At 44.4% G+C, this 10,383-nt stretch overlaps 1 protein-coding gene across 3 annotated transcripts in view; it reads right to left on the bottom strand.

Annotated features, from left to right (window-relative positions):
• The window catches only part of nrsn1l (neurensin 1-like), a 55,389-nt gene extending 45,897 nt beyond the window's left edge, over positions 1–9,492 (bottom strand). For 2 of the 3 annotated variants that reach the window (XM_068731304.1, XM_068731306.1), the window contains exons 1-2: positions 9,257–9,492; positions 7,411–7,540 (exon numbers count right to left, since the gene is read on the bottom strand). The gene's annotated coding sequence lies outside the window, so the exon portion shown is untranslated. Of the gene's footprint in view, positions 1–7,410; positions 7,558–9,256 lie in introns of those variants that run through there. The other variant, XM_068731305.1, reaches the window with a different exon arrangement.
• Positions 9,493–10,383: the final 891 nt, after the last annotated feature.

Genomic DNA, 10,383 nt, shown 5'->3' with positions numbered 1-10,383 from the left:
GTGGCAAGTCTAATATTGTTCACAAATGAGTATTGCACACTGTTTGGGTAGGACTGAAACTGTCCCAGTAGAGGCCAGATCATGCGACCATCTGCAACATCCCATCTGGGATAGTCTATCATAAATGTTGATTGGCCGAGAACACACACTCTCTAAAACGTAGCGGCCTTTGCCAAAGAGAACAGTTGCCAAGACGGGGGAAAACATTCGCACAGTTTTTTTTTTTTGTAAAACATCATCATTAGGAGAGGACCAGGATGCCAAAATCAATCAAATCAGCATCAAATAACAAGCAGAACTTTTTTCAGACGGACTGGAGCGGTCTACGGAACTCGGAGTCATTTCTTTTTTTTTTTTCACTTTTTAAAAAAAAATTGTGCTCATGAATAAGTGTCAAATTGCTGTCGCAATTGGAACTGAGGTTCGAGGTGGTTGCGGCTAAAGATAAATGAGGAAGGAAGACACCGTTTGCAGCAGGTTATGCTCTGCGTTTCAGTGGCTTAAAATACCGAGAACCACATTCACTAAAGAAATGGGGCAGCTCAAAACGCACGCTTTAGTTCTCACTGAATGTGCTCGTATTTAGCTTCGCCGCTTTATTTTTTTGTCCCACCATTACTGCTTGCATTTCCACCGTGGAGACCAGGTTAATTAATAGTCTTCTAAAAAGGATGAAAAAAACATGAGTCTTTACACACAAAGAAGCTTCAACAGAGTTGTTGCGTTTGCATTTCATGTTTCACAACAATGTAGCCAAACAATATTTTAATGAATGTAGCGAATTGATGCAAATTAGACATGCGGAGATGGAAAGAAGCTGAATCTCCACAGGTGTCCGTTTGCTATTATCAACGTATTCAAAGCGATCGTTTGCTTCCCGTCAGTGGAAGATAATCCTCTCTCTAATTTGTCTTTTTTTTTATCTTGCTCTTTTCACATTTGGGAAGTCAAACTATAATTTCGTTTTGACGTCAGTAAGCGTTACAAGAAATGTCAAACCCTTGACTTGATGTTGACACAAGAGGAAACCCAGTGCTTGCTTAAGTTGTAGCAGCTGCAAAAGTTTGTGTTTGACCAGTGAGCAACGGCCAGGACTGCAAATCACCCTGATGCTCCATGTGTCTATTTGGAGGCAAGGAACTAAATCTAAACCTCGGTTCCTCTGGTTTAAAACACACAGAGATTAGACCTGCAGTGAGCCTAAAACCTGGGGAAAAAAAATGTATGTAATGTAATGTAATGTAATTGTAGTTTTCAATGTAATCGAGACCTAGGACGATGGGAGGGTCTGTGTTTGCTTCTGCCTCGTTACCGAACATTAATTGTGCACAAGACGTCAAATTTTTGGACTTTAGGTTTAACTACCTCCATTGAAGGTTTTTTTTGTGTCTATTGTAAATCACTTTGTGCTGCATTTCTTGTATGACAAGGTACAAATAAGTTGTATTATTAGTAGTATTATGAATATTACCATTTTGTTATGTTAATTTCTTTCATTCTAATTAGAAATTAGAATTGTGCACAAACTATTATTTTTCCTGCTGATACTTACTGGACTAGTCACTAATGAAAACAATAATAGAAATATATTTTATTTTTACTATCAAATAATGCATTGTCAAATGAACTGTATATTAATCTACATTGTCAAGCCTATGTTAGCCAAACAGTGACTCTCCTGCGATGAGGAAAATTAGCATTAAATTGGACAACATTCCTTTCATGTGCACAAGGGCGGCAGAGGGAAGTCAGAGAGAAAGGCATGCACAGCCACTGGCAACCAGCGGGGAGCAATTCCAACAATTTGGTCATGAACGTGGCGGTGGGCGTGGCCAGTGTAGCCAATAGAGCGCGCTCCGTGGACAGCGTGACACCAAACTGTCTGTGCCCCCTCTTCTCACCACACCACAGGCCCCGGTCCAGCAGCAGGTGAGGCTTCTGTCGGGGGGGGGGGGGGGGGGGGCAAACGCTGTTGACACTGAGTCAAAGTGACAGACGGATCACGCTTAACATCAGCAGCAATCCCAAACCACAGAGCGCCAGCCCTCTGCACCAACACCTTCAGTTTCACTCTGGTGTCATCACCCTGCTTTCTCCTCCTCGCCTCACCTAAACTCACCCCCCTCACCCTGTATCCCTCCCAACTCAAGCACAGCACACACGAGAGAGAGAGAGGAGGAGGAGGAGGAGGAGGAGGAGGAGGAGGCGCATTCAAGAAGAATGGCAGTGTAAAACAGCCATGTTCAAATGTTCACGGAAGTTCAAACGTTAAGAACCCCCCCGGGGCGACTTTCTATTGATCGCTCACGATCAATGGCTTTTATTTCTTTTGTGTTTGAAAAAAGCAGTATTAGTTATTCGCATTAGCTGGGAGACTAATTAAACGTTTCAACGGAGAGATCTTTGACTAATCACCGCTCGGGCCGCAGCCTCTTGCTATGAATACTTCATCCGAGATAGTTTGTATTCATAAAATCATCCCAATGACCTCAGCTGACTTCACACTGCGGTAATGGCAGCCTCAGGGTGCCGGGGTTCACTCTCTGCTTCAGCATTCGTGTGTGTGTGTGTGTGTGTGTGTGTGTTTGTTCACCGCATGCTTTTGTTTACAAGTGCAAAGGGATGTCACGGTATCAGATATTCACTAGAAGACTACCGTGGTAAATGGAATTCAAGATAACGATGTTATCGCTGAAATCAGGCAAATTCAACTTTGATCACTATGCGTTTCATATCATCAGTTTGTTCTTAACATATCAATATTTTATTGATATCCATATCATGTATGCGCTGTTAAGATAGTCTTAGTCGTTTCATTCTTCCTTCTTTTGCTTCATCTGAGCTTTATTTTGCCTTTTGTCTTGTCACAAATATTTGGTCAAAATCCCTCTTAATAATATATTAGTATGTATAGTGTAGGAATGTAAAACACCCCAAAAAAAAAATAAATATATATATATATATTTATTTTTTTGCAGTGCACCTGTGCTGGTGTGAAAATGTCAACACAATCTGCTCACAACGGAGCCGGTGCAGTGGAGGTGGACATATTATTCTTACAACATTTCACACATCAAATCAACAGCATAAGCCCGGTAGTATCACACTTTGTCAGACTTCACATCTTTCAAGTTTTGTTATGGCTGATTCAAACAAACAACGAGCTTCCACACAAACCTTCAGCAACAAGTCTGCCATCTCATCTGTCGATTTAACCTAATTTCTCTTCAAGCTCAAAAGGCTTGAACATGATGCTCAAATAGACTCTTTTTTGTTTTTGTTTTGCAGAGAAACATATTGATAGTGAACTGCAAAGTTGCAAAATATTTTGTTTTTCCAAACAATATTCCCTCATAGTCACTAAAGCACACTTCATTTCTGTATTAAGTGCTCAGAGCACTTGGTTAAAGGGGTCTTAAATCAATCATTGAAAAAGAAGATTGGATACATTGACTATGTGTATGTGAAAAGGGGGTCCCTTAACCGTTAGTCCTGCATAGCCAGACCTAACTTCACAGCGATATGTCAGCTCTAAAGAAAGGTCTGGCTCTACATATCATCACTCCGCTACTGGGGGGTAAAAAAAAAAAACACTCTTAAGTGTAGTTCTTTAAAACCAATCACAATCGTCTTGGGCGGCGCTAAAGCAGGATGCAGCGACGGGACACTTGCAAAACAGATAGTGTGAGGGGAGGAGAATGCAGCGTGAGATACGCAGCCAATGCAGACTTATACCCACAGTCTACATCCGGTGAGTCAGACTACTCAACTATGAACTCAAAGGTAATCATTGGCTGACTGTGCGGTTCGCTAAGCTAACTGTTTTATGCCCAGCTACCGTACAAACGTAAATCACCTTATTCTGGGTCTCAGGATGTGAACCTGTGACAGAAACGGGTCACAGAACTTCCTGGACTGGAACACAAGTTTACGCTGAACACAACCATTGCAGCATTTGCGTCAATCTTAAAATGCATGTTGCAAAAACAAGCAGGAAAGACGGTCGTCGTAAGTCATTCTACGTCGGTCTAAATATGGTGTGAACGCTCATGTGGTTGTTTGCAAGCAACTGCTAGCTTTCCGCTAAGTCTTACATACTCATATCCTGCAGCTATATGTGGTCAGCTGCAGAGTACAAACCCAGCAGAGTGGTTTCTTTACACCTGGGATGAAAATGTTTTCAGGGGTTGTCATTTCAGAGATGCGCCCGCGCCCAATGATACGATGAACCCAAGGTGCTTGCGGGTCCTTCTGCAACCACGGCACACATTTAGCTTTTGAATAACACTGGAGAGTGATAGATGGGTAAATTGTGCCTGGCGTATGTCTCGGCAGCCTCCCTCCGCCTACTGTCTTTCCATTCATCTCACCCTCCTTTCCCCTCGCGCTCCATCCCACCCCTTTCTCCGGCAGCGGCAGTGAGACCGGGGATGTGAACACACACCTCTTTGCCAAGCCTCACAGCTCCCCTGGCACCACGCTGCAACATAACACCTTCCAAACTCTCCTCCCTCCCTCCCTCCCTCGCACTGCTCCCCTTTTCCTCTCTCGACACGGCAGAACAGCATGTTTGATTTTACAAGAGCTAACTCTGCTATGGTTTTGACCTTTACGGGTTTACAAAAGGCCGAAACTGATATTTTTGGACGTAAACCGCTGATAGCAAAAACTTAGGTATTTTCAGTGGCTCCTTCATCATTTGTTCAGAGTGGAAAAACCCTGTGAAACAACTTCAGAGCACGAGGAAAGGAAAATGCTCCATTAAAACTAATGAAATTCATGTAGTTGATTCAGCAACGGCATCCATCTGTCCGTCATTCCTATCCAAGTTGGGCTAAAACCCTGAGACTTATTCTTTAATAAAATCGGTAGTTATCTATGAAAACTTTGTTCAACTGGTTAAAGATAGGAAAGGCAACAATGATGAACATTACAATGGAAATAGTCACAATGAGGATTTGCAACAAGCTAATATTAGCCACTTTAGCGCTCCATGTGCCGGTGGAAATTTGTGGCCTCTTAATTGTAACCGACATTTGTCATTTATTTAACCTTTATTTCGCCGGGATAATCCTATTGAGATTTGAAATGCATTTCATAAGGATCCTGGTCGAGATATACCTTGCACAGCAGCTGGATTCTCGCAATTTCACGAGACTACGCGAGAACTGCAGGATCACTTATCACTTGTCAGGCTTCAAGTCATGCGTCTGTGTCCGGCAAGCCAGAGCACGGATCAATCAGCGCCCTGTGAGGAGCTACTGGCAGCTACAGGCGTTGCTTAGGTGTATGTGAAACGGCTCAGAGACGCGACTGTTTGTTCTACCCAAACAATACATCGGCTTCCAAAGAGGTTAGCGGAGATGCTCCGATTGCGTCAGATCTGGAGGACATTTCGTCATTGAAAGAAGAGCAAAGAACAGCATTTAAGCTTTTCTAGATCGAAAAGATGTTTTAGCTCTGGAGTGGTTTGACTTGACAGATGGTTCACTTCGCAAGTATTTATTTTTTTTTGTAAGGTCCTGCCCTTTTCCGAACTGTTTCAAATGACGGTTTCTCAGACGATTGATATAAAAAAAACATCTAGAAGGGCATCTAGCACGCCGATCTCTGATCGCTAAGGGGCAATAACCAAGCAGCAGCATTTGATGGGACGGGAGAGAGAATGTGTTGGATATTGGCAGCTGAGATGGTCGAGTTACACGGATAGCTAAAATTAAGAAGACAGGAATCAAGTCCTAATAAACCAGATCTATCATTTTAAAGTTTACAGTCTGGGGTAATATCTTTGGTCAAGATCTGATATAGAAAAAAAACATGATTTGGTCTTTCCGGAAGCTCTAATATCAGAACCATGTCTGTCTAACATCTGTCAGGCCAATATCGGCCCAGGATATTGGTCTAAACCATAAGACTACAAGCCAGCATGCCCTGACAGGATGTGCTCTCTCACTCATGTTTTTCTCTTGCTCTTCCTCTCTCGACCCTCGCACCTCGCCAGCTGCCTCCCAACACGGTAATGACAGTTTTATCAGTTTAACCACGTTTGCCATCTCCAGGACTGGGCTGCTCTCCAGTCCTGTCTGCTGTGTGCTCAGCTCTGCTCAGCTAAAACCAGACTCCCCGACAAGAGCCTCTTGTATATCCATTAAGGAGATCTACCCACTGCTAGCTTCCACGTGCTGCTGTACTGTATATGTGTTGAAACCTGTCCAGGTTCAACATATGGAACTCGCCTGCCAACACCTATTTCACTGACACCTGGTCTCGTCCAACTACAACCTGACTGCGATGTGTTCTGGGCTGTGGAAGCTATAGATATTTAAAAAAAAATACATGTATAAAAATAAATCATACAAATGAGAAGCACATTTGCGAGTTCTGCCTGATTGATTGTCTAGAAAATTCGAAGAAATATAAGAGGTTTGACCGCATTGCGTCATTGTTACAGAAAGTTACCGCTGCCTTCACACTGCGGTTGGCTTCAAACCCACTGTAAACGGAGAGTAGAAGGTCGAATACCATGTATAGTTCAGGTCAATGAAGTCGAAACTCTAATACCGTCTTATTACGTCTTCAAGTCATCACCAGATCTGAACCAGCGCTCACACCGCGGTCCTAAATCTAATCTCCCGCCCACTTAAAGATAGACGCCAGCGCTTTTTATAGAAGGCCGAGCTGCAGAATTGCATATTCTATTTCAGACGCGCCGGGCTCACATCATTGTTTGTTTTAGCAGGCTAACCTTCCCCGTGTATTTATAGGTGTCGAGGCCAGGAGAAAGACCACAGTAGCTCCATAAATAAGCTGCCCGGGCCTCCGGCGAGCCTCGCGACCAACAAAAGCCCAGTCATTTCACAGGCCATTACCTGGAGCTGCCCGGCAGGGAGGCTGGCCCTCCAAACGCGAGGGAGGGTCGCACGACTTTGATGGCAAGGCGACCCAGTGGGAGGAAAGGAGATGTTTGGATTAATAATAAGTATGGTGATCTGTTTTCGGTGGACAGCCTATGAAAATCCGATGGGTGTAAACGGAAAATAACTACGATTGCGTCGCATTTCGAGGCTGTCCATCGCCGCGGCTCGCGCCGTTCTCACCGTCATCCCACATCTTTCATTTCGCCTTCGCTTTTAACAACACAAGCTGCCGCTCGTCTCATCCCTCTCTCTTTCTCTGTCCGTCTTTCACTCTCTGAACTTTTTGGCCCCATGGATCCTGTTGGAATCTCACCCAGATGCCCCCCCCCCCCCCCCCGGCTTATAAAAATAGATGAAGCAAAGAACAGCGCTCAGACACACAAACTCAACCCATGACGTCATACGTCAAGAGACTGTGTGTGTGTGTGTGTGTGTGTGTGTGTGTGTGTGTGTGTGTGTGTGTGTGTGTGTGTGTGTGTGTGCGTGCGCTTACTATGTGTGCGTCCGCTGCTTATCTCTGCCTCCACAGACGCTGTGTAGAAAGCCAGTCAGCAGAGGCCACAGCCAGCGCGCTCCACAGCCTCTCTGGCAGCCAGACCTCGCTGCGCTGAGGAAACTGCACCCTGCAACACAAACAACCCCATCAGCCACAGCAGCGCTTCACTGCTAATCCCGGTACCTCCCTGTAAGGTTCGGCACTGCAACACCCACACAGCTTTAGGAAATGGATGTCATCTCCCCCCCCCCCCCCCACCCACCCACCTCTGGCTTTAATAAGGCTTTTTTTTCCAAAGTGATGAAATATTCAAAAGCATTGTTTCGCAGAGCCATTCGACAGCGGCATTTGTCCTAAATATTGCTGTGCTCATTTGCTGGGTGGCGACAGTGATGATTCCATAAAACATATGAATGGAGAGAGTTGTCATGTGGATGTGGCTGAACACTGAAGGCTCATGATCTTAAATCAGAGGGAGCGCCGCTGACTGGCGCAGTGGGGGTTCCAGCGGAGCGACTGCAACTGCTAATTTGTCTCAGAATGGAACCTTTACGATTTCAAGGGCACCATAACTGTTAGATGAAGAGATCTTTTTTATTTTTATTTTCTGATTGTATCCTAGCAGCATGCAGCATGCAGTGTGCGTGTGTGTGTGTGTGTGTGTGTGTGGTATAGTGCGATAGCGGTATGAAAGCCATATCTTTGCCTGTTCCGGTAATATCTTCAGGAATGCCGGCAATTCCAATATACTAGTTTTCTAGGACTGCAAAGTTAATGTAATTGCCATTTTAATAGAGTTGTGTATAGTAAAGACGACTTATACTGCAGGTGTCCTTCTAGAGGGCCATCCTTCATTAGCCTGTTATGCAACAACCGACAGAAAGAAAAAAAATAATTATCTGAATGACAAAAAACAAGATACTGCGGTATAGGGGCGCAGAAGTGCCACAATTAGAGGGAACCCCATTGGCCACCCCGGTAGTAAGAAGCCCATCTATGGAATGTTTATGATCAATCTTGCAAAACCCATTGGCCCTCTCGGTTTTGAGGACACTTGGCAACTAGAGATGCGAGAATTGCGTTAGAGTTAAGAGATTACGTGTACGAAATTATCACACGTAGCCAGTTTACAAGCAAATTTTAAAGCAATGAAAACCTATAACGTCAGATGATAGATGGAGGGTTTCCAGATTGCATTCCGCCTTTGCTCTCCAAACAGACTGTTTACCCGCATTCAACCAAAGCCTGCTCAAACGCGATTGGTTAATACTACTTGGGCAACAAAGAGAAACCAGGTCACATGAACGCAGAATGTGTTTATAGTGATTCATTTGTCATAAACCCTACCGGCTCCGAATGGTGCATATTCGTAAGCTCGTTGCTCATTTAGCCGCAGTAATGCATTCCCTGATTTTAGTTTTTTTTAAGTAATGCATTTCAATTTAACTAACCCGGTAGCATTGCATGACATTTTGAGGGCCAGCTAGGCTAATATGAAAAGGGGGAACAGGGTTAATCAATATTGTCTGGGTGCCTTCAGTGGACGGTTGGCACAGAGGCGAACTGGAGAACTGGATACAGTGTTGGAGTCATTCCTATGAAAGTCGCTCAGTGGTGCGTGAAGCCAAAAAAATGGCTCGACTGCCAAGAGTAAAATCACCCAGATCTTCCACACTGCTTCCGCATCCACGGGCCCATAGAGCAAGCAGTCTGGCGTATCCCTTACCCCGCCTCCCATCCCTTGGTCCAGCCTCGTTCACATGGACGGAGGAAGTAAAATTAATGTGGATTCGGCTATAAGTGCATTTTTTTTACAAGTGTTTGTAATGGGAAGTTGATTTACCTGAAAATAATCATCTGCTGATTTATAGACATCCCTTTCCCAATGCAAGTTTATGGTGAATCTGGGGGGGGGTTTGCCTCGCGAGGGCCCGGAAGTCATAATTCCATGGTTTGGCCACAACGAAAACTCGCTTCAAAGCCTGACGTTCTTCCTGGGGTTTGGGCTGGAGGTGTGGGGAAGTGGTCAGAGCCTCACAGTAGTGTTTACATGCTGTGTCTGTTCTGCTTGCTGCTAGTCACTAGTAAGACTTTACGTCCATGAATCACCTCAGAACGAATGAGTGATACGTATCGAGTAATACTGTACATTTTTCAAGCCTGACCTGATGTGGTAAACGTTCAGCCTACTGCACCGTGCCATGCTGAAAATAACTGAAAAAGACACTGATTTATGGACCAGCCCAAAGTGAATACTTTTCTCAGTATTGCTTGGCTGAGCCGGCGGGGCACTGACCGGAACAGGCCCGGGAATAAAGATATTTACTGTTTCAAGGTCCTAAAAGTGCCGTCGTGAGGGACACATAACTAAACTTCACCCGCTGCAACAAGGACTCCACGCATAAATACTATCCTGTGGTTAGAAAATACCAGCTAGAATAATGTGATATTTCAGATTACTTGATATTATCCATGATTTTGATTTATCGTGAAAGAAGAAAACGTGGAGAGGAGACTAAAATATATGCTATGACTAAGGCGGGAGTTGCAGAGAAGCTGAAAATCATCAATCCTACCCAGAGAGATGTCCTAAAAACGACAAAATGAGAATAACTAGTGATTCTTTTATTGTTCGGTCTGAATTTGATTTCTGGCGTTGGAAACCTTCACACAGCTGAAACGTCTTTGTGAGGCTGCAGTACATGGGAGATAGGGAGGTGATGGTTACGAACACGTACACACACGTACACACACACACACACACACACACACACACACACACACACACACACACACACACACACACACACACACACACACACACACACACACACACACACACACACACACGGCATCAAAAATGCCCACACTTCTCTTTATAGAGCGAAACAACCGTCATTAGAAGATGTAATGGATTAGCCACGGATAGAGTGAAGGGAGACAGAGAGGAGAGGGAAGAGGGGACAAATC

Source organism: Cebidichthys violaceus, unplaced genomic scaffold (assembly GCF_023349555.1).
Source record: "Cebidichthys violaceus isolate CVI_PGR_0920_01 unplaced genomic scaffold, fCebVio1.0.p SCAF_50, whole genome shotgun sequence".
In the NCBI taxonomy this organism is placed as follows: Eukaryota; Metazoa; Chordata; class Actinopteri; order Perciformes; family Stichaeidae; genus Cebidichthys; species Cebidichthys violaceus.
This window is presented reverse-complemented; position numbering and strand designations above follow the sequence as displayed.